Source organism: Manis javanica, chromosome 6 (assembly GCF_040802235.1).
Source record: "Manis javanica isolate MJ-LG chromosome 6, MJ_LKY, whole genome shotgun sequence".
NCBI classification, from domain to species: Eukaryota; Metazoa; Chordata; class Mammalia; order Pholidota; family Manidae; genus Manis; species Manis javanica.
This window is the reverse complement of record NC_133161.1, coordinates 135,885,089-135,910,408: the sequence shown is the minus strand read 5'-3', so window position 1 is coordinate 135,910,408 and position 25,320 is coordinate 135,885,089. Positions and strand designations below refer to the sequence as shown.

Here is a 25,320-nt window from a genome sequence, read left to right as displayed (position 1 = left end):
GTCCCCTCCCGTCAGGCCGGCTGCAGAAATAATTACTGAGTAGGGAATAATCAGTTCAGAGAGGCCAGAGAGGTCGAGGCCTGGGCCAGGCAGGGAAACGCGGGCCTCCCCAGGGCGCTGCTGGTGGGTGGGGGCCAAGCTCTCTGGAGGGAGCTCCGCCTGCCCCCACCCCCGCCACGAGCCACGGGGGCAGGGGGGCGGGGGGAGGGGACGCCGGGCAGGTGTATCTCCATGGGAATCTGGCTCCTGGGGCTCAGTGCCCGCCTCCTTGCTTCCTCCCCAGCCCGGGTTCGCTGTGTAGCACACAGCCGACTGCAGGGGCATTGGGCCGCTTCTCTCGGGAAGGGGGCGGGCTGCCGGGTGCAGGGTTCCAGGGCGCACTTGTGCGGTGGGCGCCTGCACCTCTGCCCCGAGCCCTCGGCATGTGAGGTTGCAAGGCAAGGGACAGGGTGTGTGTGCGTGAGTACGCGTGTGTCCGTGCTGTGCACTTGCGCGCGTGCATGAGCATGAGAGGGGTTGTAGGGCAGAGCGGCGTTACATGCGTCTGTGCGTGTGCACGCACTTATGTGTGTGTGAGCATAAGAGAGGGCAGGGCGTCTGTATGGTGTGCGTGCGGGTGTGCTTGAGAACGCGTGTGTACACACATGTACGTGTGAGCGCGTATATGAGCCCGTGTGTGTCAGTGAGCGTGAGGGGGCCTGTAAATGGGAACCGGAGGGAGCACGCTAATAGAGAATTCTTAGCAGCCTAAAGACGGCCTGAAGCCACTGGATAGGAACCCCTAGGATGTAAGCTCCTGACAAGGGATTTGTGTGTGTTCACTGCCCATTAGTGTTCCTGGTGCCTAATAAACAGTTGTTAATGCGGGGATCTCGGGAATGTTGGGAGGCCATTCTGAACTGAAGACCGTGAGAACAAGGCCACTTCTCACCTGCTTGGATTCTGGGCGCCAGCCCGAGCTCTCCCTCCCAGGCAACCCTTCTCCACTCTCCCTCCCAGACAACCCTTCTCCACGTCCAGGTCCTACCAAGTTTCCCTGCCCCTGCTCTTACACCTTCTCCCCTCGACCTGTACCTCTCTGTGCCTGCCTGTTAGCCCATAGCTGCCACAGAGCCGGAGAGAGGAAGACAGAGGAGCAGAGAGAGCTCTTGTGACAGAGAGCCCCCTAGGTGGCCCTCTCCTCTTCTGGAAGCGTATGCTGTGTAGGCGACACTGGGCTCGGTCTCTCTGCAAATCCACAGTGGGAATTTAGCCTTTGAGCTTCAGTTTCCCCACCTGAAAATAGCAGCAGTTAAATTAGCCTGGTGGAGTGGCGGTGAGGAGTCAAGGAGACAGCAGAAGGGAAAGTTCTGGAACACGCGGTAGGTCCTATAGAGATGTTAGTTCTTTTCCTGATGAGCAGGCAGCAATCTGGGAGCGCCCTGTGTGTGACTGGGGATTGGCTATAGCTGGATCATCCCCACCAGAACACCCCTCCTTTTTTCACAGGACGCCTTGAGGGGAATTTAATGGTTGCTGAAAACTGAGGCAAGCTGCACTTCTAAAACCTTTAGTTATATGCTATGAGTCATGTATTCGGCTGGGGCCTCCTCACACTCAGGAGGGAGGTTTTCCAAGTAATTAAACCATCACATTGGGACCAACCTGAAGTGCCCCCTCTCTGGCCTTTCCACTCAGGAACCTTCCCTTGCCAAACACTGCCTCCACGACTGCCATGGCGGAGATTAACAAATCCTTCCTTCAGCCGTAGGAGACACCACTGTGAAAATCTAACGCTGCAATAGCATTTTCATCACCAAAGGAAGGATCAGATTTCACCCTTCTCAACCTGATTTAAGGACCCACCAGAAATAACAATCTTCACGGAGTAATTAGGAAATTATCTTCTTACAAATTGGTAGATGACTCCCTTCCTTTCCTTGGGACAAGGTGGAAAGGGTGTTGTTTTTCTTTCACCATGGCAAAGCTGCTGTGATTAACCACACCACCCGGGTAATTGTTCACTTGTGGGTAAGCCGATAGCTTGCTGTTCCAGGATGCACCTGCCAACGCACTCCAGAATAACACATTACATCCTCTGTGCAGCCCTTCCTGATGAAAGGAAAACTTCAATCATATTTAGTTAAAGGAACTCTTTAACCTGGCCTGTCAATACCCTGGAGGTGGAGAATTACACCAAGGTTAAGAAAAGGTTTCCTGGTACTAACTAGACACAAATTTATTTGAAGGGATTGGGTGTGCTCAGTTAGTGCCTGATCAATACTTCCTATTTGGGGCTTACTAAAATACTCTAAAAGCCCCAGGAAGGATTTTCATTTGAAAGTAAAGAGAAATCCCCAACTGTAAGGTTTCTAAATCCTGCTCTCTTTTAATTTAGAAATCTTCTAAAACTTTATTGGAAATAAAACCAGAAGTCCAAAGGTAAAAAATAAAATTAGTATATGTCTCATTCTTCCTCTATGACATTCTATCCCACTCCTCCCCTGCTTTCTCTCTCTCTCTCTCACACACACATACAGCACAACTAACAGACTTGACATACCTCTCAGAAGCATAAACAGTCTTCTGGAATTTTCAGTATGCTAAACAAAGTACTAAAAGGTGTGTGCATGTATTTGCATATCTTCTAGCACTTCTGTTTAGCATTTGATATACTCCAAAAGCTCTTACACATTCTCCCACTAATGCAGTCATAAAAAAAAAAAAGACCGCTGTGTGGCAGCTATTTTTATTATCCCCAGTTTCACCAAGAAGGAAACTGAAACTAAGACTCAGGAAGGTGAACTGCCTTGGATAATACCATGCCATCAGGGTACACTGTTGGGCCCACGTGCCCTCCCAGGTCATTGAAAATGACCAGCATCTCAGTTGGCTTTGTGTAAAAAGGATTTCATTAAATTAACACTCTATAGTAAACGGCTGTTAGCAATTTCACATGCTGCCCTTTCCAGAAGTATTTGCATTTAAATAGGAAATTATTGCATAATCCAAATGAAGAAACCTCAATGGTATAAAACTCAGGCCCCAGCAACAGGCTAGTAAAGGAAATAAACACAAGGGCTCAAGATGAATCAGGGTCTCCTGAGCTACAAAAGTTGTCAGAAGTTTTATTCCTCGCAGCCTCTGCAAACCTCTAGAGATGCCTCTCTGCCTGCACCCTGCTGTCCACTTCCAATCTGCTCTGTGAAGTGCCAACTGCTCAAAGCAGCAACAGAACAGTGGACTCCCCAGCAAAAAGGTCCCCGAAGTGTGCTCCCAGGGCTAGTAGCATCTGCAGTAGCTGAGAGCTTGTTAGAGAGGTACATCCTCAGGCCTTGCCCCAGACCTGTGCAATCAGAAACTCCACTGGGGGGGTGGGAGGGACTCAGCAGCCTGGGTCCTAACCAGCTGTCCAGGTAATGCTGGTGCAGATTTGAGAACCACTGCCGCACAGCCTTAAAGAGGATGCCAGACACCTCCCCCAGACGACCTGACCCCAATAGGTCCCTTACAGTCTAACTACACCCACGTAACACTGACTGTTCCCTACATATTTCTTTTTCCTGTTATTTTGAATGGCATTTCTTCTTCTCTGTCTCACAAACTCCTATGAATCACTTAAAGCCCAATTCAAAGATCTCCCCCTCTGAAGACTTCACCTGTCTTCTCCCAGCACAGTTTCCCTGTCCTACAGCCCCTGTACATATCTCAACAGCACTGTTACAGCATGTTCTTTTGGTTTCTCTGCATTGCCCTTATAGTGGATTGTGATAAGGTCAGGGACTTTGTCTTATTCCTCTTGGGATTCCTAGCACCCAGCATTGTGCCAGGAATACCATAGGTGTTTAATAAATATGTATGGAATAAATGAATAAGTGAGCCCAACTATTATAACAAGCACATTGAGTAATCAAGTCAGAGACTGGCCTGTGGGCACCTGGTTGCTTGGGAGTCTAGTCTGACCCCCAGGCATCCTGACTCCCAGCCCAGGATAGTAATTGTTTAATTTGTTTCACTTAGACTCCAGTGTCTTTAGGTAATGTAATTGTTGAACAAGAAAGTCGTTTTGGCTACTTTGTGACAGTTAATTATGCCAAACACACAAAATAGCTAAGATTCTTCCCTTCAGGCTATGACTGTTCCTTGATGAGGTCACAGGCTCTCAGCTATCTCCGCATCTCTCTGTATTTGTATTTATATAAGGAACCGACCTATCGCAATGGTATCTAGACCAACTATTAAACCATTTATAATGCCCAGGAACCAATTTGTGGCAGCCAGCAATTAGCTCCATTCATCTTTTTAATTTTTCTCTCTTTGAAGTTTAATAGATGATTATTATGTAGTCTTTACTGCCTCCAAGTCTGCAGGCAGTTTGTAGCCTAAATCTGCAGTTTAAGATTAGACTCTAGAGGGAAACTTGGATATAATCTGAAGTGACGCTCTGGGTTCTGTTTCTGAGTCTGCTGCTTTACCTGGGTCTTCTTTCTCTATGAAGACAGGATAAAAAGGTTAAGGCATGTACCCATTTGTCATTACTCATGAACTTACTATGCTTTGTGTATTGAGGACGTGCAGAGGACAAGACATGGTGACTACCCTCACAGAGCTTCTAGCCTCCTGCAGGAAATGACCACCTGGTGTGATGAGTGCTGTGATAGAGGAGGCACAGGGTGGGAAGGATATGTGCCTGAGGGCTGAGATGGCGGCAGAGTGCTCCAGGCAGCAGCAGCTCGGGAGTAAGGAGAAGGCACTCATGAGGCACTGAAAGTAGTTCCTGTTTGCAGTTGGCAGTTAGTTAGACATAAGCAGGAGAAAAGGGCCAGCCCATCACCAAGAAAGACTCCTCCCTGACCAGCCCCTAAGCCCTCCTTAGTTCTCAGTTCCACAGTGAAGGATGCCTGGCTTCACAGGAGGCCCAGACAGTCAAGGTCACCTAGATTGTCCATGGGGCCAGGACCACAGGGGCTTCCCTGATTACAGGGTCTGCATAAGATCCAAAGACCTTGTCTGAAAGTAACCCCATTTTATTAAACTCCCAACTAAATCTGATCAGCATTGTGGTTTTGACCACCCTGTGGGCTTCACTTAAGTACTTGTGGGTAAGGTATCTACGCACTGAGAAAAAGGTTATATAACCTAGAGCTGTCAGTCAACCTGTCAATCAAATGACATAAGATGCAGGGCAGGACTTCCTACCATTTTAAGATAAAATAAAAGCCAACCTAACCCTACTAGCAATGCTGTTTCTGGTTTCCAGACAGCGTGTTCTCCATACTTACACTTTGCTTAATAAACTCCTGCTGTTTAAAACTGTCCTAAGTCTGTCTCTTGACTGAATTCTTTCCTTTGAGAAGCATTTGCCTGTAATAGTTCCCATGGCTGGACTCATCGTGGCAGACACTGGCACTGCATGTTGGGTGGGATGCTGTGATATCCAGGAATGCTTGAGAGGCCCAGGCTATGAATGACGGAGATAAATTACAGTCCAGTACTAGGATAGAAGGAGACAGTAAGAAGCATAATTTTTCAGCAGTGTCTTCCTTGTGAGTGATGGTCACAGCCACCAGTTTGTCCAAAATATACTTTATATCAAGGGAAATCTATTTCTTCAAGTCATTTGTGGCTTTGGGGACTAAGGAGGTTGCAGATGACAGAGTTGTGAATAAAAGGACTTGAATTCTTTATGATTGCCAACCTTTCTCTTTTCTAACAGCATCTTCCCCAGAGCTTAAAAACCATACTCGAGTCTTTCATCCTAAAAAGAAAAATTGGCCTCACTAAATAAAACACTCCCTCACCCTGTGATAGTTGCAAGATATCTCTTTACATCTTCTCTTCCTTTGATAATCAGTTCCTCCAAACTATGTACCTTGCCCTCTGCCTTCATTCGCTTTTCCAATACATAGCCGTGTCCCTATACTCCACAGAACCACTATAACAGAGGTGATGAATGGCCTTCAATGCCCATATCCAATGGACATATTCATTCATTCAAGAAGACTATTATGTATCTACTCTGAACCAGGCACTGCTGCAGGCCCTAGGATATGGTGGCATAAAGACATTTTAGTAGACTCCTTTTACCTCTTAGATCTCTGTAGCATTTGCTGTCATTGAGTTTTACTATCCGGAAATAGTCTCTTGCTTTCCATAAAATCAATCTCCTGTGGTTCTTTTTTATATTATTATTATGCCTTCTCAATCTCCTCTGTGGATTCCTTTCCCTTTTCCAAACTCTATGTGCCATGCCTCCAGGCTGCTCCTCCTGAGTTTCTCATCTCAATGAATCCTGACATGCAGTCACGAAAGCTGAGTGTGATACTGGACTCATTTTTCTAGTTCCTATGTTCCCTATGCCTATGGCCTCTCTCTTGGTTCAGGACCTTCATCATCTCTCCTGGAACACTGCCCCCAGTGTCCTTTTCTCCAAACTGATCCCATCCAACTCATTTTCCAGGTTGCTGTCCCAGTGATCTTCCTAGGTTGCAAATTTGACCATATCCCTCCCCTGTATGCTCTATCTCCTCTAGCAGCAGTTCTCAAAGTATAGAGACCCCAAGACATTTTTAGAAGGTCCACAAGGTCAAAGATTTTTTTTATCATCATAATTAGACATTATATACCCTTTCACTGTGTTGACATTTGCACTGATGGCACAAAAACAATGGTGGGTAAAACAGCAGGTGCCTTAGCACAAATCAAGACCATGGAACCAAATGGTACTATGTACCAGTAGTTGTAGTCTTTGCACTATTCACTCACAAAGAAAAAAAGGCAGTTTCACTTAGTGACCCTGATGAAGCAATATAAAATGTTAGTTTTAATAAATTACAGCCCTTGGAAAAACATCTTTTTAATATTCTGTGTGTTAATATGTGAAGTATGCATAAGGTAATTCTGCTACATGCCAAATTATGGTTGTCTTAGGGGAAAGCGTTTGTATGATAATTTGAGTTACAAGCTAAACTAGCCATTTTCCCCAACCTAACACAATTTTTATTTGAAAGCATTACTAATGGACAATCTATTATTCAGTCCTGGGTATTTGGCAGGTATGTTAAAAATTAATGAAGCAAGCTTGTCACTTTAAGGAAAACATCTGACAGTGTTGCTAATGACAAAATTCAATATTTCAAGGAAAAATTAGAATTTTGGAAAACATGCATCTGCCACTCTGAGCATGACAGCTTCCCAATACTTAACACCGTTTCTGATGAGACTGATGGTGATGTTAACAAATGTGCAGGGTTTGTCTTGGATCTTGTATAATGAGATGTGTCAACATTTGGCAGATTTACATAACTCAGTGAGTCAATATTTTCCAAATGGCCAATTGTCAATGTTACAAAATCATGCATAAATAAAAAAAGATGTATTCAGTGCAAGATGGACCAATGGATTTTAATGTAACAGTTTGAATGGCCATTAATATGTCTTCAGATTCTCCATTGAAACTAACCTTTAAGAAACTACCACCAATAAAATTTTAGTGTAAGATTAAAGAATATCCATAATTATCTAAAAAGCCTATTAAAATGGTTTTCCCTTTCTCAACTACATATCTGTATGAAGCAAGATTTTCTTCATATACTTCAACCAAAATATTACATTGCAAAAAAAAAATTGGATACAGTATGAGAATCCAGCTATCTTCCATTAAACCAAACATGTCTTACAAATTTTTTGTCTTGGACAATACAAATATGTTATTTATGTTAATACGTAATGGGCCTATTATTATTTTTAGATGAACAGCAAAAAAGTAACCATTCTTAATTTCAACTTTGGATATAATAAATATCAATATATATACTCCACATAAAAACAAACCTTTTGAATCCTCAATAATTTGTTTAAATGTAAAGGAATCTTAAAGCCAAAAGTTTGAGAATTGTTGACCTGCAAGATTAAGGTCTCAATTTCTTTTCTTTTCCTAGGCATTTTTTTAAGCTTTATTTTAATTCTACAGATTAATATGACTCTATTCAGTGTTAAAATACTGACAGCTGATAAGTTACAGTAGTTTTGGAAATGATTATGACAAAAGCTAAATCTCAAAATTGAGAAATGTTAATCCTTAAAATAAATGATGATTTGCCCTGCTGATTAAAGAATTTTTTATTTTGATGTATAGACCTGTTTATTAACCTGTTGACAGTTCCCCAGTGTTAGGCAAATGGTTTGTTTCTGATTATTTTTGTTTCTACCAAAGCCACCTTGGACATGCTTGGACATGTCCCCTTGGGCACTTGTACAAGCAGCTATCAAGAGGAGATTCCTGAAAGGGAGATTTCTGGGTCACAGGGTGTGTGTTTCTTCACCTTAACAAGAATGGCAAAGTTGTTCTCCAAACTGGTTGTACCAACATATATCACCACTAGCAATGAAGAAAATCTTTGGATTTCCCCAAATTCTTGTCAACACTGCATGTAATCGGACTAAAATTTTTTTGGCTAATGGCTGTGAAATTACCTTATTGTTATTTATTGAAATTTTTCATTTTCCTAATTACTAATGAGGTAAAAATCTTTCTAAAACCCACTCCTCACAGAAGGATTCCTCTTTTGTGAACTACCCTTTCAGAAATATCCTTTGTTTTTCTTTTGAGTTGTCTGTCTTTTTCTTACTAATTTGTAATTCTTTATATATTCTGGATACTAACTCTTTTCTGCTATATGCATTGCAAATCTCTCCTCACTTTGCATGACTGGTCTTTTAACCAGTCATGGAGTTGGCCTATGGAGTCTTCTATCACACAGAAGTTTCCATTTTTAGTATAATCAAATGTATCAATCTTTTTCTTTATAATTTAAGCTTTTATGTATTGTTTAACAGATTCTTTCCCATCTCAAGTTCAGAAGATATTGCATATATTTTTGTCTAAAACTTTGACAGTTTTGCTTTCACATTTAGGTCTTTAGTCCTATAATTAGTTTTTCCGGGGGGTAAGGTGTAAAGGATGGGATCTACTTTTATCTTTTCCCATATGCGTAATCAATTGGTCCAAATCCGCTAATGGAATATTTCATCCATCCCATTTGCCATTGGCCTTTTATTTTTTGTCATTGGTCTATTTCAAGGGTTGGCAAACTTTTCCTGTGTTTTGGACCAGGGGGTAAATATTTTATGATTCGTGGGTCATAGACTCTCTGTCACAATAGCTCAGCACTGCTATTATAGTGCAAGAGTGACTAACAATGTGACTGTGTGCCAAAAAAACTTTGTTTACAAAACAGGGGGCTAGATTTGGCACACAGGCCATAGTTTGATGACCACTAGTCTATTTGTCTACCCTTTCACCAATCTGAATTTATGTGTAGCTTTGATCTTTTATGTTTCTATTTGGTAGAGTCAGTGTCCTCTCCTTCTTCAAGATTGTCAGAACTAGCATTGACCCTTTTTATACTTCCATATAAATAGGTCTTAGAAATTCCATCATAACCCTTGATTTGAAGGGATGAGACGTTTCTTCTATTTTACTCTTCTAACTTCTTGACCTGGACAGTTAACTCTTTGATGTCTAGTCTTTCTTCTTGTTGCACATTTTCATTTAGCTCTTGGCGTATCTACAGTTCACAGATTTGGTCGCTATTGTTTTCATTGTTGCTGTAAGTACTTTCTAACACCCATTATGATTTCTGGTCTGAACTAAGCATTATTTAGAGGTGTGTTTCAGTTGTCAAAATGTAAGGGAGTGATGAGATTTGTCTATTTTTTAGTTCTTAATTTCATATTCACTCACATTGCTCTTGGAGAATCTGGCCTAATTACATACACTGGATGGGGTTGGGAGTTTTTTTTGTTTTTGTTTTTGGTATTTATTGAACCTTACTTTGTGGCCTAGCACATGATAAAATTTTATAAATATCCCAGAATGTTTGGGAGAATGTCCTCTAGCTGTTGGGACTCATGTTCTGTATTCTTTCATTTAGATCAAACTTATTGCTTGTAATGTTCTAAATGTTCCAATATGATTATAGATTTCTCAATTTTTCCTCCTAGTTCTGTACATTTTTGCTCTTTATATATTTAAGGCTATGTGACTGTGTGCTGTTGGGTTTCTGATGAGGTCTCCAATAAATAACACCCTCTTTCCTCCCTGAGTCTGAGTACTTTGGTGGTGGTGGTAGGAATTGTTGAGCAAGTTTATCTTCTCCCAGTCTGGCTTGTATTTTATTTATTCTACAGTGTCTTTGAAAAAGCAATCTTTTTCTATTTGTAAAAGGTCCAGTTTGTCCATTTTTTCTTTTATGGTTTGTGCCTTTAGTATTCTAAGAAATATTTGCTTGACCTAAAATTACGAAGATTTTTCTCTTAGAAGGTTTTGGTTTTAGGTTTTATATTTAGATATCTGATTAATTTTCAATTTATTTTTACATATGGTGTGAAATATAGATTGATGTTTATTTTTTTCTCAAGTGGATACCCAGTTATAGCACCATTTCTTAAGAAGATTTTCCTTTCTCCAGATTTGCCTTTGCATCTTTGTTGAAAATAATTGAATTTATATTTGTATCTCTATTGCTGGACTGTCTATCCGTCCTATTAATCTACATGTCTGCTGTCTTGCCAGTACCAAATATCTTGATTATTAAAGGTTTATATTAAGTTTTGAAACTAGGTAGTATATCTTCCAACTTTGTCCTTTTTAAATATTGTTTTGGTTATCCTAGGCCCTTTGTATTTTCATGTATGTTTTAGAACCAGTTTGTCAATTTCTACATAAAAGCTTGTTACAGTTCTGATTGGGATTGTGTTGACTCTATCTATTTAGGGAGAATTGTAATGTCATTAATTTTGAGCCTTCTAATACATGAACATGGTGAGTCTCTCCACTTGCATGGTGGTCTAATTTCTTACAGTTTTTGTTATATTTATTCCTAAGTGTCTCAGCTTCTTTGGTGCTATTGTAAATGAAACTTTTAAAATTTCATTTTCCACTTGTTTGCTACTGGTATACAAAATTACAATTAGTTTTCGCATGTCAACTTTATACCTCTGACTTTGCTAAATTCACTTATTAGTTCTAGGAATTGTTTAGTAGATTCCATTGAATTTTCCTTGTAAACAATCATATCATGTGCAAACAGGGACTGTTTTACTTCTTCCTTTCCCATCTGGATGTCTTTTATTTATTTTTATTACCTTATTGCAATGGCTAGGATTTCCAATACAAGGCTGAATGGAAGTAATGAAAGTGAGGTCTTTGCCTTGCCCAATCTTAGTGGCAATTTAGTCTTTCATCATTAAGAATGGTGTTAGCTGCAAGTTTTTTGTAGCTGCCCTTTGTCGGATTGAGGAAGATCCATAGTTTGCTGAGTTTTAAACATCATTCTTTCAACACTTACCAGCCTGTGTTCTTTTATAAAAAAGGACCCTCCTCTTTCTTACACTTCTATCTCTCCTTTAAGAAAAGAATGACTATTAGCTTGTAAATTATTTTTTGATTTGTTGTAATCTATTGCCATCTTTCTGATATTTAAATTATCCCAGTTCTGGCCACTGGGAACTTCTTCATGTCAACTCTTGTGTCCTTTTAATATGATCCCATTAATCTTTGAGCATTTCCTTGCCTAATAGCACAATAAATGTGCCACGTTCACCTTGTGCTTTCCTTGCCCCAGAGAGTCACTCATTTCTATAAGCAACTGCACCTTCTTTTAGTGAGGAGTGATATTTAGAAACCAAGAGGGCGTTGCTAAGCATACTCATTGCTACCTTAGAGGTCATCACTTCTAGATACTTTCAGAAGACAGAGGTAATATGCATGCAGACACACACACACACTTTACATCAGTAACTCCAAATAAAATCCAGTACTACAGGTTCCTCCTTACCTTCACCTACTCCACGTTTGATCCTCCCTCCTCCTAAACACCATGTTTTCCCAAACACAATATTTTTACTCTTCATTTTATCCCCTATGACTATGGGATGGTGCATGGGGATGGTAAAGGGAACTCTAGTGAATCCCCTCAGTTCTAGATATAATTCCTCCTTGTCCTCATTACGTAGAAAAAAAAAGTTTCCTTTCACCAATTTAAGCCAATCATTCCAGCCAGTAGAGTAGCTTCCTTTTCTGAGACCAAAAGGCCCCACATGGCCACTGGGATGTCTCAGCTTCCCATTTAACCATTTTTCATGGTGAAAATATTTCTGTCTTGGGCATTATGATCACCAATCCCACAAAGACCCAGGATGTGTGGAGAAAAAGCAGAAAGCCTTAAATGGGGTTTTTTTAGATATAAAAGTAAAAGTGGCCCTTCCATCTCCACCCTCATTTCCTGGGTCCATGGATTCTGGCCTTGGAAGATGGCCTATAAAGAAGCAATATAGAGTGCTTTCTGGTCCTGCGCTTGGACAACATCTTAGCCTTGCAAAATGCTGTCCCAGTTGATTCCATACATGACCCTTTCTGTCATTCTACCGAGCGTGAAGGTGACGGGCCATGTGACAAGGCCTTTGAAATCTGAGGCTATGAGCACTTTGCCACTCTGTTCACTGTAAATATTTTCTCTTATCGAAGGTGTTTGGAATCCCATGCCAATGAATGAGGTATTTTTTCTGTCAATGAATGGTTATGCTGACAAAAAAGATAAATCTATATCTGTTCTTATAAAAACAAATCACTGCCATTCAATGATGGAAGGTATCTAATGTAATCAGCCTGCCATCAGGTGGCTGGCTGCTGTCCCTAGATAATGGAGCCTTACTGGGGACTCAGTGTTGCTCTTCGTTATTGGCATCATTCACCAGTGGTGGTAGCCAGTGCATCCTTGGTGAGGAAAAGTACAGCTCCTTGCATGCATGGATATCCTCCCTCCTGCCACCAAGCTAACTATTTTTCATGGGCCTGTTGAGTAAGCACCAGGGCAACGGGGGAAGGAAGCTGAATGGTAGTCACAGGATGGGCCCACAGTCCACTTGATTATTGACTGCCACCTCCTCCAAGTGGATTCATGCTCTAGTACAAAAGATCCACCAAATCTGTCTCCCACATCCTGTTAACAATCTTCCAGTCCTGTCTTTCCAACTCCCTGATCAGCTGATCAGCCTATTAGTAAGCGCCCTTAAATCGGTGGAGCGTCACACTCCAGCCATCCTTCCTTCCACACAGAGAGCAACCAGATGTATTTGCAGATATTCTGCCTACCGAGGGGACTTCCCCTCACCACAGTCTTTCAGGACATTCTTGCATGGTGGCACTGCCATGCAGGAGCTGTCCACTTCTGGCCACTGCCACTAAACTGTGCACACCTATTTTACAACTGGGCCTGAGAACCAGTGTGGAGATCTTGTTAGTTACTAAGCATGCTTAATGTTCCACCACACATTCAGGGGTCAGGGAAATAACAATTGGGTTCTTGATTTCACTGGACCCACCAAGGACTTATTTTCATTTTTAAAAATTCTATTTTTTCCCTTTTCTTTGAAAATTGTGTTTTCTTTATAGCTTCTATCCTTCCTTTTATCTCTATAATTATTTTTCAATAAAGGACAGTTTCAATAAAGACAGGACAAATAAACCTCTGCCTAAAACTTTGCCAGCTCTTAGTCGTGGTAAGTTATTTCCTTGTGTGTTTTCTAGTTTTTATTGTGGGTTCATCTTCAGTGGGACTGTACCTTCTTGCAAGTCCTGTACAACCTGAGTTAGGGAGCTGTTTCCTCCAAAGTGGTCCTATATTTGCTTTGCCAAATGAGCTACAGTTATTATTGGCCAAGTTTCAAATTTAATTTCTCAGCCTTGGGATTCCTAAACCAGATGATTCAGTAACATTTAGACTCCAATTCTGTGCATGGTACAGGCTTGGCCTCTAATTTCTCATAAAGGAAATGTTCTTTCCACTCAGTATTCTTGAAAGCAACAAGCTCTTTGCCACCCTCAGAGACGGCCTTCTTTCTTCACATGTTTGCACAAACTTAAGCTTGATTCCTGGTCTGAAGCTGCACCATCCTTCCAGACTCCCTCATCGTTCTCCTCTCCCCCAGCCTCTAGCCTGCCCCAACCCCTGCCGTGGCAATGCCAGCTGCAGGGCCTACAGCTCAGCCTTGCAGGGTTGGTTTGCTTTCTGTTTGTCTGTGGCACCTGAAGACTACCTTGGTTTTTCTTCTCAGCATATCTCTGTTTTTATACATTATTAGTTATATGTTACCTATAATTTCTAGAAATTTGTAGTGGGGGAGGTGTTTTCTTGTCTCAGCTCACCAGATTTCCAGAATCAGGACTCCTCCCTAATCTTTCTCTTTCAAATAAATGCATTTTAATTCATCTACATTCATCTTGACCTTACTGAGAACCTAAAATATGTCAATTCATTGCTATCTATTAGAAATAAAGAGCTGAATAAGACTCAGTCCCTGCTTTTAAGAAGTTTGCAGTTAAGTGGAAAACACAAACATATTGAAAAATTACAATTCGATTTGGTAAGTGTATTTCCATTTTACAGAAAAAGCAGAGTAGAGGATGGATTGAAAGGAAACATGTCAAGATTCCAAAGGCCACTAAAGTGATTATTTGATCAAGGGATTATGGGAATCTGTACTAATATTTCCATGTGGAAATTCCTTCCATTTCTTAAGAAATGTTATGTTTTACTAACTCCTGAACCTCCAAGTAATAATAATGGTAATCAGTTGAGAAGTCAGAGAAATGAAAGTATTACAAATCTCCGATAAGAATTAGAGTTTAACTATTAACATAAAGACATTGCTGACTCAAAGAAATCTACTCAACATCAAGTCAAAAGCAAGAGCAGGGAACAGCCACAGAATCAAATACTAAACTGACATTTCTCGGAACTGGGGCAGTAGCATTAAGAGAAGCAATCATGAGGTAATTGGTGAGTCTGGCCTATAGCTGTCTACATGGTATATGATTTTGTGGTCCTGTCTGCTAATAATAAGTCATTCTTGCAAATAAAATAAATGTTAATATGTTTATAAACATAGTATACTTTATAAAATTTTATGAGTGGTTTGCTAAGAAATACCACATTTTGTAAGTCAAATAAGTCCCTAAAGGGGCAATTTTGGCATCCAGTTCTGCAGGGTGCTGTTAACCTTGTTAGAGATATCAATTTTACATTACTTGAATATTTCCAAGTGTTTGTTGGCATCTCTAGGGTTCAAGTATTCACATAAATCACAGGCGTTTGCAAATACATTGACAAAAGAAATACAAAAAGAAGAATAGATTAATTTTGTTATATAATGCTGTAATAAGAGACCAAAAACTGATCTCAAATTTGAATTTTAAAAAAGCAGTATCTACTTCAATGGCAAAACAAAAACTAGGGCAAGTGGATAAAATATTTAAATTATTAAAGTTAAAATTATTTAAAGTTAAAAAAGAAAATGAACTTATTTGAAGCATCATGCTCCCTAATATCCAGTTTGAAGATGCTTTTGAACACATGTTCAACCAACTGATACAACTAATGTCAATGCAAGATGAAAGACATTTTTCTATATCTGGAATGCTTGTGTCACAACAAAGATCTATTGGACAGTGAAATTCATGCTTGTGTGCCTTATAATTTAATTTTAAGATAATATTTAAATAATTATTAAATAAAAATATTTCAATAATAAATATTTGTTATATTATCTTTCAATTTTTAAAATGATTTTTACTTGACATATCTATTAGGTTAGTGTTCCCTTCTATTAATTTTATCTTCTAGTTATTTCATAATAATTTTCAATGTCTGTATTAGGCAGAGGTCATCTTTACATGTTAATGAAATACATGATTTTATCACAATATTTTGGTTCATAGTAATAATAATTAAGCATTTATTATTATGTCTTTTTCTTCTTCACAGAAAACCTTTCAAATGTTTAGTATAACCCTATCACTGAAGAACTATTCATTGTTAATTATTGTGGCCAATCTTTGCTACTTAAAAACACATAAAGAAATGTGGAGACTTAGAATTTGGGGAATTCTAATGTCTTGCTTCTGCATCACAAAAAAAATTATCATTTGTCAAGAATTTGGAAATACTGGCCTGTACTGAGGTAGCCTTAGTGGAAATAGAGAGAAAAGCAAAGGAGAAAGAGGTATTTAAGAAGTCAGGATTCAGTGGCTTATCAGCTGTAGGAATGGGAGAGAAAGGAATCTAGAATAATGTCTGGTTTTGATGACTTGGTTGATGAAGACTGCAGGAGGCAAAGCAATGTGGGCTGGAGATTTTGCTCGAACATAGAAAGTTCCAGGAGCCTGGGCCATTCTGCTGAGGACGTTCTCCTGTCCGGAGCTCAGCAAAGAGCTTTGTTCTGGAGATGCAAGCTTGAGGCTCAGCAGCAGACAGACAGGTGTTGGAATCATGGGCAAGTCAGTATTTGTTTCCAACTGTTTCAGACTTGTTTAGTACATCTAAAATATAACAGGAGAGGTGGGTGTTTGGGAGCAACCTGGGATGATTATTTTACAGCTTTCCCAACCCTTACACATTATCTTAGTCATTTTGGCAAAAAAAATATGGCAGCTGGTTGTGGCTTTCAGCCTCTAGAACTTACAGAGTTACAGATTTATATACCTCAAAAAGTAAACCTGAAACGCCTTCTGGTTTTACTTTAAACTCAAACAAAATTTTAGTTGGGGGGATAAATCTTATTTACACTTTCCTTTTCCTTTAATTACAACAGGATTTGCACAAATACAGAGGAAAAACTGTTGAGACTAAATCAACTAGAAAATACTACACTATGGAATAAGAGATGAAGAGAGCTCAGCAGAACAATGGCTATAGAAATATAAAATGGCAATCTTGTGTGCCACAAGTGCCTCATTCTATCATTTTTTAAATATTGAACATTTGTGACTGTGTTCTTGATCTTCATGCTACAGTGCTTAGAGTTCAAAGCAAACGCTCCAAAGTTAGACTAATTAAGGTCTGAATCCTGACTGCACTGCTTCTGTGCTTTGTGACCTGAGGTGAGCTGTGTAATCCCTCTAAGCTTCAGTTTCCATACATGTGAGATGAGTCATCCGAGACCACTCCCATCCTATAACTCCTCCAACGGTCATGTACTCAACATTCCTCCCATCTGCTGCCATGTCTCCACCCGCACTGCCAGGACCCACGTGCAGGCTATGGACGTTTCATATAAAGACCATCACAACAGCCTCCTAATTGGTCTCCCACATCCAATCTTGCTCTCTTGGAATCCGTTCTTGATCCTATAGCCAGAGTGATCATTTGAAATCATAAACCTGATCATGTCACTCCACTATTTAAAAGTCTGCAATTTCTCCCCATGGCCCTTGAGGTTTACCACTCATCTCCCCACCTCAATGGGGCACCTACCAACACTCTCCGAGCTCCCTCTGGCCTCCGGTTCTTGGCACAAACTGAAGACAACCTTCATCTGCTCCACTCTGCCCTTGACTCTCTAACCCCCTTTCCTACTTCAATTCTCAGCTTGGAGGCCACTTTCTCAAGAAGTCTCCCTTCTACTACCACCCCGCCAGCTCTGGATCAGGCCCCCACAGCAGGGTCCTTGAACACAACATACTTCTCTCATTCATTCTGCTGTTCCTAATTTTGCATTAAATTACTCAAGAATTACTTAGTGTATCAGTTAGGGTTTTATCAGGAAAAGAGAAGCTACTCTGTACATTCCAAGTAGTAAGTGTTTTAAGATGGAAAAGTAAGGCTTGTGCAACCATTGGGGAAGGGAAGATCAAGCAAGTCATCATTAATGCTCTCGGCCTGCAGTGTTGAAGCCTATGATTTCCAAGAGCTCATCTGGGAAACTACAAAACTTATGAATGTCTAAGTTGCTCCCGTAACTATTTCAGCCTGAAGGCTGTTTGAAACCTGAATTTCTCTGTTCATCTGCTATATCTGCCTCCGGAGACTATGTTCTCTCCACCTCTTCCCACTCCTCACATAAGTGCCTCTCATTGGATGATCTGTCTTGCAAACACACAGAAAAGCAGTTCTGAGAAATGGAGCTTCTCATCTACAAAGCAGGAGGACATCAGGAGGGGATGTCACTGATGTTCAGTTGACAACCCAAAGTTCAGCACACTGGTCCTAGGACCACCAAAAACAGTTATGTTAATGACGTTGATGATATGGAACTTAATATTTTTTTCCCACAGGGCACCAATGCCCATTTTCCTGTAATATCCCAGGAACTAAATGGTAATGCACATTCAATATAGTCCATACAATGAGGGTTATGACTGACGCTGAGTTGTTTATGTACTTTTTTATGACTGTTAAGTGCATAGGTGAGTCACATCCTTGTATACACATAACCCATTAAAACCAAGAGGCCTCCACAGACCTGTGAAAAAACAGGGCATTCATTTACTCTTAGATTTCATTCCTGGCAGAGGTGCCGTAAGTCAAAATGATGTAAGCTGAATCAGATTTTCCAGTAGAAACTAAGCCACAGGCATTACCGACTTTTTATCGAAAATACCCACAAATGTCACAACTAACTAAATGCAAATTATGTACACAAGTCAGTATAAAGCTTTGCAAAATGTATAGACAAGAAACAGGGCAATATAGAAGCCAACCACTGTAATATAAAAATCAATTGTACCTTCAATATCTTTTAATGATGTTTGTTATATTTACCACAACAAGTAAAAAGTGAAGTGGCATTTCTCATTTCTCTAGGGAATCTTTGAGTCTATTCTAATAAGAATCTCCAAATAGGACTCTGAGCAAACTTAGGAGGTTGTGATGGTTTCTGAGAAATAAATCCAGGGATGTATGCTTCTACTGCCAAGTTGTCAGCACAAATGTGCTTGCAGCCAGCAAATGTACAAGGCAACATATAATCAGTCTCTTGGTATTTGAATTCCGTTTTGCTTACCGAATTGCAGCTCTATAAGCACTAGCCACTTATTACCTGGTACACTATCTTATGCTGGACATGAATTCTTTTTTAATTTTGCTTTTAAGATACACACTCTAACCTTTGTTTGCACTGAACTTTCCATCATTTAATCTCCTATTACATTGCTTCACAGTGTCAAGGATGCTCTGTTCCTGAAGAGGAATTATAGCCAGACTCACTAATATATGTCATTATGTTGGTTCTGAATCCAGAAGTAATCCTTTTGCAGCTATAGTTGAATTGAATCCTCAAATGGAGAAATGTACTTCCATTTAAAAAACAAAAAAACTGGAAGAGTGAATAGTTATAATATTTACAAGGTAAAGAGCTGCTTCTTTTCTCCATAAACGTACTGGGACATAGTCCAAATTCACAGTATTCTTCAGAAGCGGCTGCCTTGGTCTAACCTTACCTGGAGCTCCTCTGTGAACTGCCGTTAGAATCAGTGTAATCAAGGTGATTAGCCTCACTCACTTTATAATCACAAGACAATTTCCATGTGTTTGAAGCCTTTTCTTTCTCTTCCTCCACTGTATCTGCTGAAGTCCAGTTTTTCCTCCCACTTGGCTGCCTTCATGCTGAAACCCAACAGGAGAGGCCTGTGGAGGGGACGGGGGGGAGTGCCAGGGCACAGAGATGGTGGAGGCAGACAAGGCTGCCTGGGACAGGGAAGGGAAGCTGCTGGGGGCACCTCAGCAAAGCAGACCCAGGTCAGCGTCACAGCACTGAAAATGTGACATGGGTGCTCCCAAATTAGGGCACATTTTACCAGGTCCCCCGTCACTTCAGTGTTCTCCTCCGAGAAATGAGTGGACTAGAGTAGTCAGTCCTTCTCCTCTAACATCCTACGACTATACGTGTATTGTCTGCATGTTCAAAGAACACAGGAGTTAGGATTTACTAGGTCACTAAATGTAAATCCCTCAGAGGCTTGTGTGAATTTAGGTAGAGTGAGAAGATTTAATGTATCCATTTGAATTCTGATACCATGTGGATCTGGTTGGAGACATCTTGGGAGGGTCTCCAGAGACATCTGAATCCTGATAGGAAGAATCAACTTAGCAGCTTGTCAGTTCCAGCAGCCACATGCTCCACAGCTCTGGGAACTGCTGGCCCCCATCAGATGAGCTCGTCCACTCTGCCTCCACCTCCTTCCTGGCACCACCCCCTCTCCTCCCAAGTTGCCACATCAAGGCAACCCTGTTGACTTCCTGGAATTCCCTCCAGCATGGAAACTTTCCTAACTTACTGGCACAAAATACTGATTTTTCCTGCTGAGAGCTCTGCCCTGTATCGAACCCCAAAGCCCTCACCCCACCCCGAATGCATCAAAAGCCCCTGAAGTGAAGCCAGGATATAATCAACATCAATATTGGACTCCAGCGCTCCTGAAGGCTGTCCAGGGTTTGTTTCCCCACTGTGGGTTTGTGCCGTTTAATTTAGATTATAAACTCTTAGAGAGAAGATGCCGCATCTGTTTATTTCATCTGGTTTGGCTCTGAATTTGTGTGCTTAACAGGTTCTGTTTGGATTAACTGTTGAAGGAAAATGATGGCTTCAGGCTTAATAGAGGTTGAGCACAGCTCAATCATCCTCCAAAATTATGGCTGTGGAAATGATCTGGGCAGGCATTCCTTCTGCAACATTCTGTAATGTAAAAGTGACAACGGTCCCACAGGGACTGGTGGGTGAGCCCTGCTGTCCTAGGCTACAGACTGGCTGTCCTGGGGTCCCACGTTTGAGCTACTCTCCTTGTCTGCTTCATTTTCCTCCTCCCAAGAAAGGAAGGGCCCACCTGTGCTTGTGTGGATCTTCCTTCCGGGATCTGGCTGTGCTCTGGAGATTTTTCAGGAAGGGATGGGCCAAATCACCTTTCCTGTCTGAGATGCTCAGATTGCTTGCCAGTGCTTCTGGGTAGAAAAGGACCAGTGTGTGGGTCCCTACTCTGCAGTGAGAGAACATGAGGTCAGGGAGGCACAGAGGAACTCCCTCTGGGATTGTAGTGAATAGATGGAAGGGATGAAAATAAGATGAGCAAAAGGCCCCAGCTGAGGGTGGATGCGTGGACAGCTAGCTAGACCTAGCAGACCTTAGTATCTAAGCCAGCCTCTTCGTTTCATAGGAAACTGAAATCCATAGAGGAGCAATGGCTTGCTGTCTTACACTACTTAAAGTCCCCCTGCTGGGACTCAATCTTTGTGCTTCTACTAGAGATATAATCAGGCTAATTCTAAAACAACAGCATTTCTTCCGGGGTCCCAAAGAGCTAAGGAACACTGGCAAGATCAATATTATTACCCTACGTCCATACCCAAAGTTCCAACCAATTAAATCAGCCAATAATAAGTGAATTTCAGCTAAATAAATAATCACAAAGTATATGTTTTTAATTCAAGGCCAGTGAGGTCACAGAATAATCTAGAAGAAGGAAAAAGCTAAGTGAAAGCACATACTGTAAAACACAACTGGAATAATTGACTGACTATAAGAAAGAAAAACAAATCTGAGACTATGTCCACAAAACCCAAAGGAGTATCTCACTGATGGTAAACAAAACATATACATTTTTCTCTGATTGTGCTTTTATGTTTGTATCCTTTCTGGTGATCATTTCCAACCAGCTGGTCCCATGGTTCATGAAAGCCCAACTTTAAGACAAATTTCCTAGCCTCCACTTCGAATATTGGCACCCCTCAAGCCCTCTTCTACAGCAATTCTGTAGTCACTGCTGTGAGGGAACATGTGGTACACTCCAGCTTCCTAGGGAAATGGGCTGTGGCTTGTACTGAGAAGTCTGAGAAAAGCTTGTAGATCCTCAGATGTTTGCAGTGCTGGGGCCAGGCTACAAGCATAGGAATGGTCTCCATGCTGATATCATTGACCAACATGACCCTCAGCACTGATGGAAACCCCCTACAGCTGGGTGACAGAGAATGGGAACGCTCATGAAATTCCCCCAGGGAACTCAAGATTCCTGCTTTGAAAAAGAGCACAGGGATGACTCGGCCCCTCATCTGACTGACCAAATGGCATGTGCAGAAAAGCACCTTTCCCTCCGCCCGGGCTCTGAACAGAGTGTGCTGCCTGCGGAGAGCTGACTCTAGGTGCTGGGCAGAGAGAGGCTCAGGATCCACTCGCCTCAGGTGCAGAACTTGAGGACCTCCAGCCCCAGTTTTTGCTGTCTTGCTGGGATGGAACAGGGCCTGTAGACCAAGGCCTCCTCCATTTGTCTGCCCTGTGTCAGTGTTTGCTGAGTCCTGAAGTCAAAGGCAAGTTGCAACAGCGTGGAGACTTTGGCAAAAGGCTTGTTCCCCCCTCGCCAGCTCCCCACTTTAATGAAACAATCCTAGGGTGAGGTTGGCCCTAGGAATTATGTCTCTGACTCATATTGCCTTTGCTCTTTTCACACACTCAGAATGCAACACCTGAGTACCTCGTAGCCCTGGGCAGAGAGAGGCCAGGGTTGGGGCAAAGCCCTGCTGGGGCCTACTCCCCAGCTCAGTACAAACAGGGAGGCGTCTCACCCAAGCTGATTTCTTTCCTCACCCCAAGCTATCTGGGGACACCATTGCCACACACTTCATGAAGAAGCCTCAAACTGGTTCTTGCTCTCAGAGGAGGGAATAGGTCTACTTACTCTTTTTTGTAGTAAAGCATATTTAATAGAAATAATAAAATAATCATGACATTTCCCTTTCATTGCCGAAACCAGGAAAGAATATCCCCCCTCTGTCAAAGTCATCACTTTTTTATCACACAAAAATGTATTTTTTTGTCACTGCATTCATAAGTAGAAACCGAAGTGGATAGAGAATTCAGCTAAGCAAGGACGGAGGCAGTTGGCTTGGCATCTGCATCTTCAGAGACGCAGACTAACCTGAGTGACACAGATCCTGGCCCAGAAAAGCAGCTGGATTGTTTGGGGGCATCTTGTCTCATGTTTCCTGTTTGATCATCTGCAAATATTCACCCTCTTGGCACTGAGGGTTCAATGATGATGAAGACATCATGCCCACCTTCAAGTAACTCCCAGTTTGCTCAGGGAGGCAGACACATAGACAGCTTCAGTGGGATTGGTAGGCATGGAGGCAGTCATGTGTGGGTGCTGCTTGTCCTCTCCCAAGAACACAGGCAGTACTGCACACATTATGCACACATGGGTGCGCATGTGTGTGCATGCATGCATGTGTTACACACACGTGCTCTCTCGGGACATTAGCTCTGGATCGTTACAGATCCTCATTCATGACTGGAATGGCAGGAATATTTCAGATGGAGAAACTAAAGCTCCGGTAGCATGGCGAGTGGGAGAGTTTGCACAAAAGCCACCTATGTTCTGCCATTGTCTTGGAGGTGTTCTCACTCCTGAAATTTCACAATGCCTGGGCCCACTTCATCTGAACCGAAAAGTGAGTGTACAAATCCTATAAAATGTGTAGCACACTGCCTCCGTGTGGCAGCTGTTCTGCCCTCTCACGCTCCCCAGAGAACACAGACAAACTGTCAGCTATCCAGGGCTCAGGATGCCTAGTCTCTGCCCTGTTCCTTGACTGGTCATCTGTGACCTTGAACAAGTCTCTGCCTTTCTATACCTTGGATTTTCTTTGAGTAAAATGTGGAAATGGGGTCTTAGCGGAAGGTGAACTTGGAGTATACTAAGATGGTGATGCCAGGGGGCAGTCATTCATTAAGTTGGTCATTCATTGCATCTGCATTTCACAATTACATTTGGATGTGTATTATGTTGTTAATATGTCAGGGCAAAAGTCATGTCTGTCTGTGCAGGAGACAAAGATGAATGAAATGTGCCTGCCCTCAAGGAGTTTGGCCCGATGTGAGACCTGTATTAATCAATTAACAAAAATCTCAAGGAGGAATGACAAAAAATGCTCTAATAAATGGGTATCAGTAGAATTTCTAGTGACAAGCCTGCCTGCATTGACTTGAGCTTTTCCCCTTATTTCATAGAAATGCTGGCTAACTAAAAGAACAAAAGAGAAACTCAAACTCAGAAAGAGTAGAAAGCAGAAGCTAATATTTTAATGCCTGCATACAAGCCCCAGGGGCTGTGGACTGGTTTCCACATCTGTACTCTGCATAGTAGAGCTGGTCTTGGGCGTGCATAAATTTGGAAACTAGAATTGAATCCCCTTCATAAAGCCCAGTGACTTGGAGGGTTCCTAGTCCCTGGAAAGGCAACTAGGAAAACTTCATCCATCAACCAGTGGAAGCGGCAAGGAATCTTGATGTCCACATTAAGCTTTTTTGTTTGTCCAAAAAGCAAAATAAGCAAGTGATCATCTAAGAGAAGGCAAAACTCCAGGCCTGTGCCATGTTAGGGCATGGGGTTTAAATGTGTGCTGTGCACACATACAGGAGCCCTAAACCAGCACCTCAACATACCATAAAACACACATCCTAAACCATTGAGATCCCTGTACCTCCAGCAGAAGCATCTGAAAAGTCACTCTGTAGAGGCACTTAAGCCAGAGTAGCAGGATTTCCCCATGGGCAAAAAAAGGTGGGCTAAAGATAAGTTTGCAACCAAAATTTATGAACCCCATGAAGATACAAACAACCATGGTAGGTGATGGGGTACATGGAGTAAGCAGATGAAACAAACAGACTTAGCCCCTCACCAAATAGAGATAATTACAGTTTGAAAAAGATTATAATGTATGGATGTTTAAACTGATCAGACAGATAAAGGAGGGAATGGAGGCTACAATGACTGCAGAAGACAGCTGGGAAACATAAAAGCAAATTTAATAAAGAACTGCATGATACTTTTACAAGTGAAAAACATGGTCACTGAGAATTAAAAACTCAATAGTCAAGTTTAATAGCAGGTTTGTTTAGTATGACCATCTTGGAAAAGAGGGCACTATAGTTTTGAAAGTTGAGCATTCGTGTATTCTGTATCTCAGCAATTCCCTGTCTTGGAACATAACCAGGAGAAACCCAGGAGACAGGAATAATGATGCTTATGGGAAACGCCTGGAAGCAACCCAAATCCTATTGACTGGAGAGTAGGTAAATCAACTGTGATGGTCACATCATGACACAGTGCAATGTTATAGTGCGCGCAAGACAAATGAAGTACAGCTATATAGGCAGCAAGGTGCGTGCCTCTTAACAATAAAATTGTGAATGGAAAAATAGGCCCCCGAAGACTATTTCAGAATACAACCATTTTTATAAAGTTACAAAGTTTCCTAAAGTTAAAAACCAAACCTGAGTGATGTGCTTTTTAAAAATAAATGTATTCTTTAAATATGATTTAAAATTTTTTTCTAAAGCGAAGGAATAATAAGCACAAGTTTCAGGGTAGTGGTTACCTTGGATGAGAGGAAGCATTGAAACAGGATTGGGAACACACGTAGGTGGATTTATGTTATCACTAACATTCTGATCCCTTCCTTTTTATATTATTAATAAATAGATACTTATATAAACATACATCTCTTTAACATC

At 41.5% G+C, this 25,320-nt stretch overlaps 1 protein-coding gene across 1 annotated transcript in view; it reads right to left on the bottom strand.

Moving 5' to 3' along the window:
* The window catches only part of LOC140850013 (uncharacterized), a 146,876-nt gene that overhangs the window by 26,366 nt on the left and 95,190 nt on the right, over window positions 1-25,320 (bottom strand). The gene's annotated exons all lie outside the window — the stretch shown is intronic.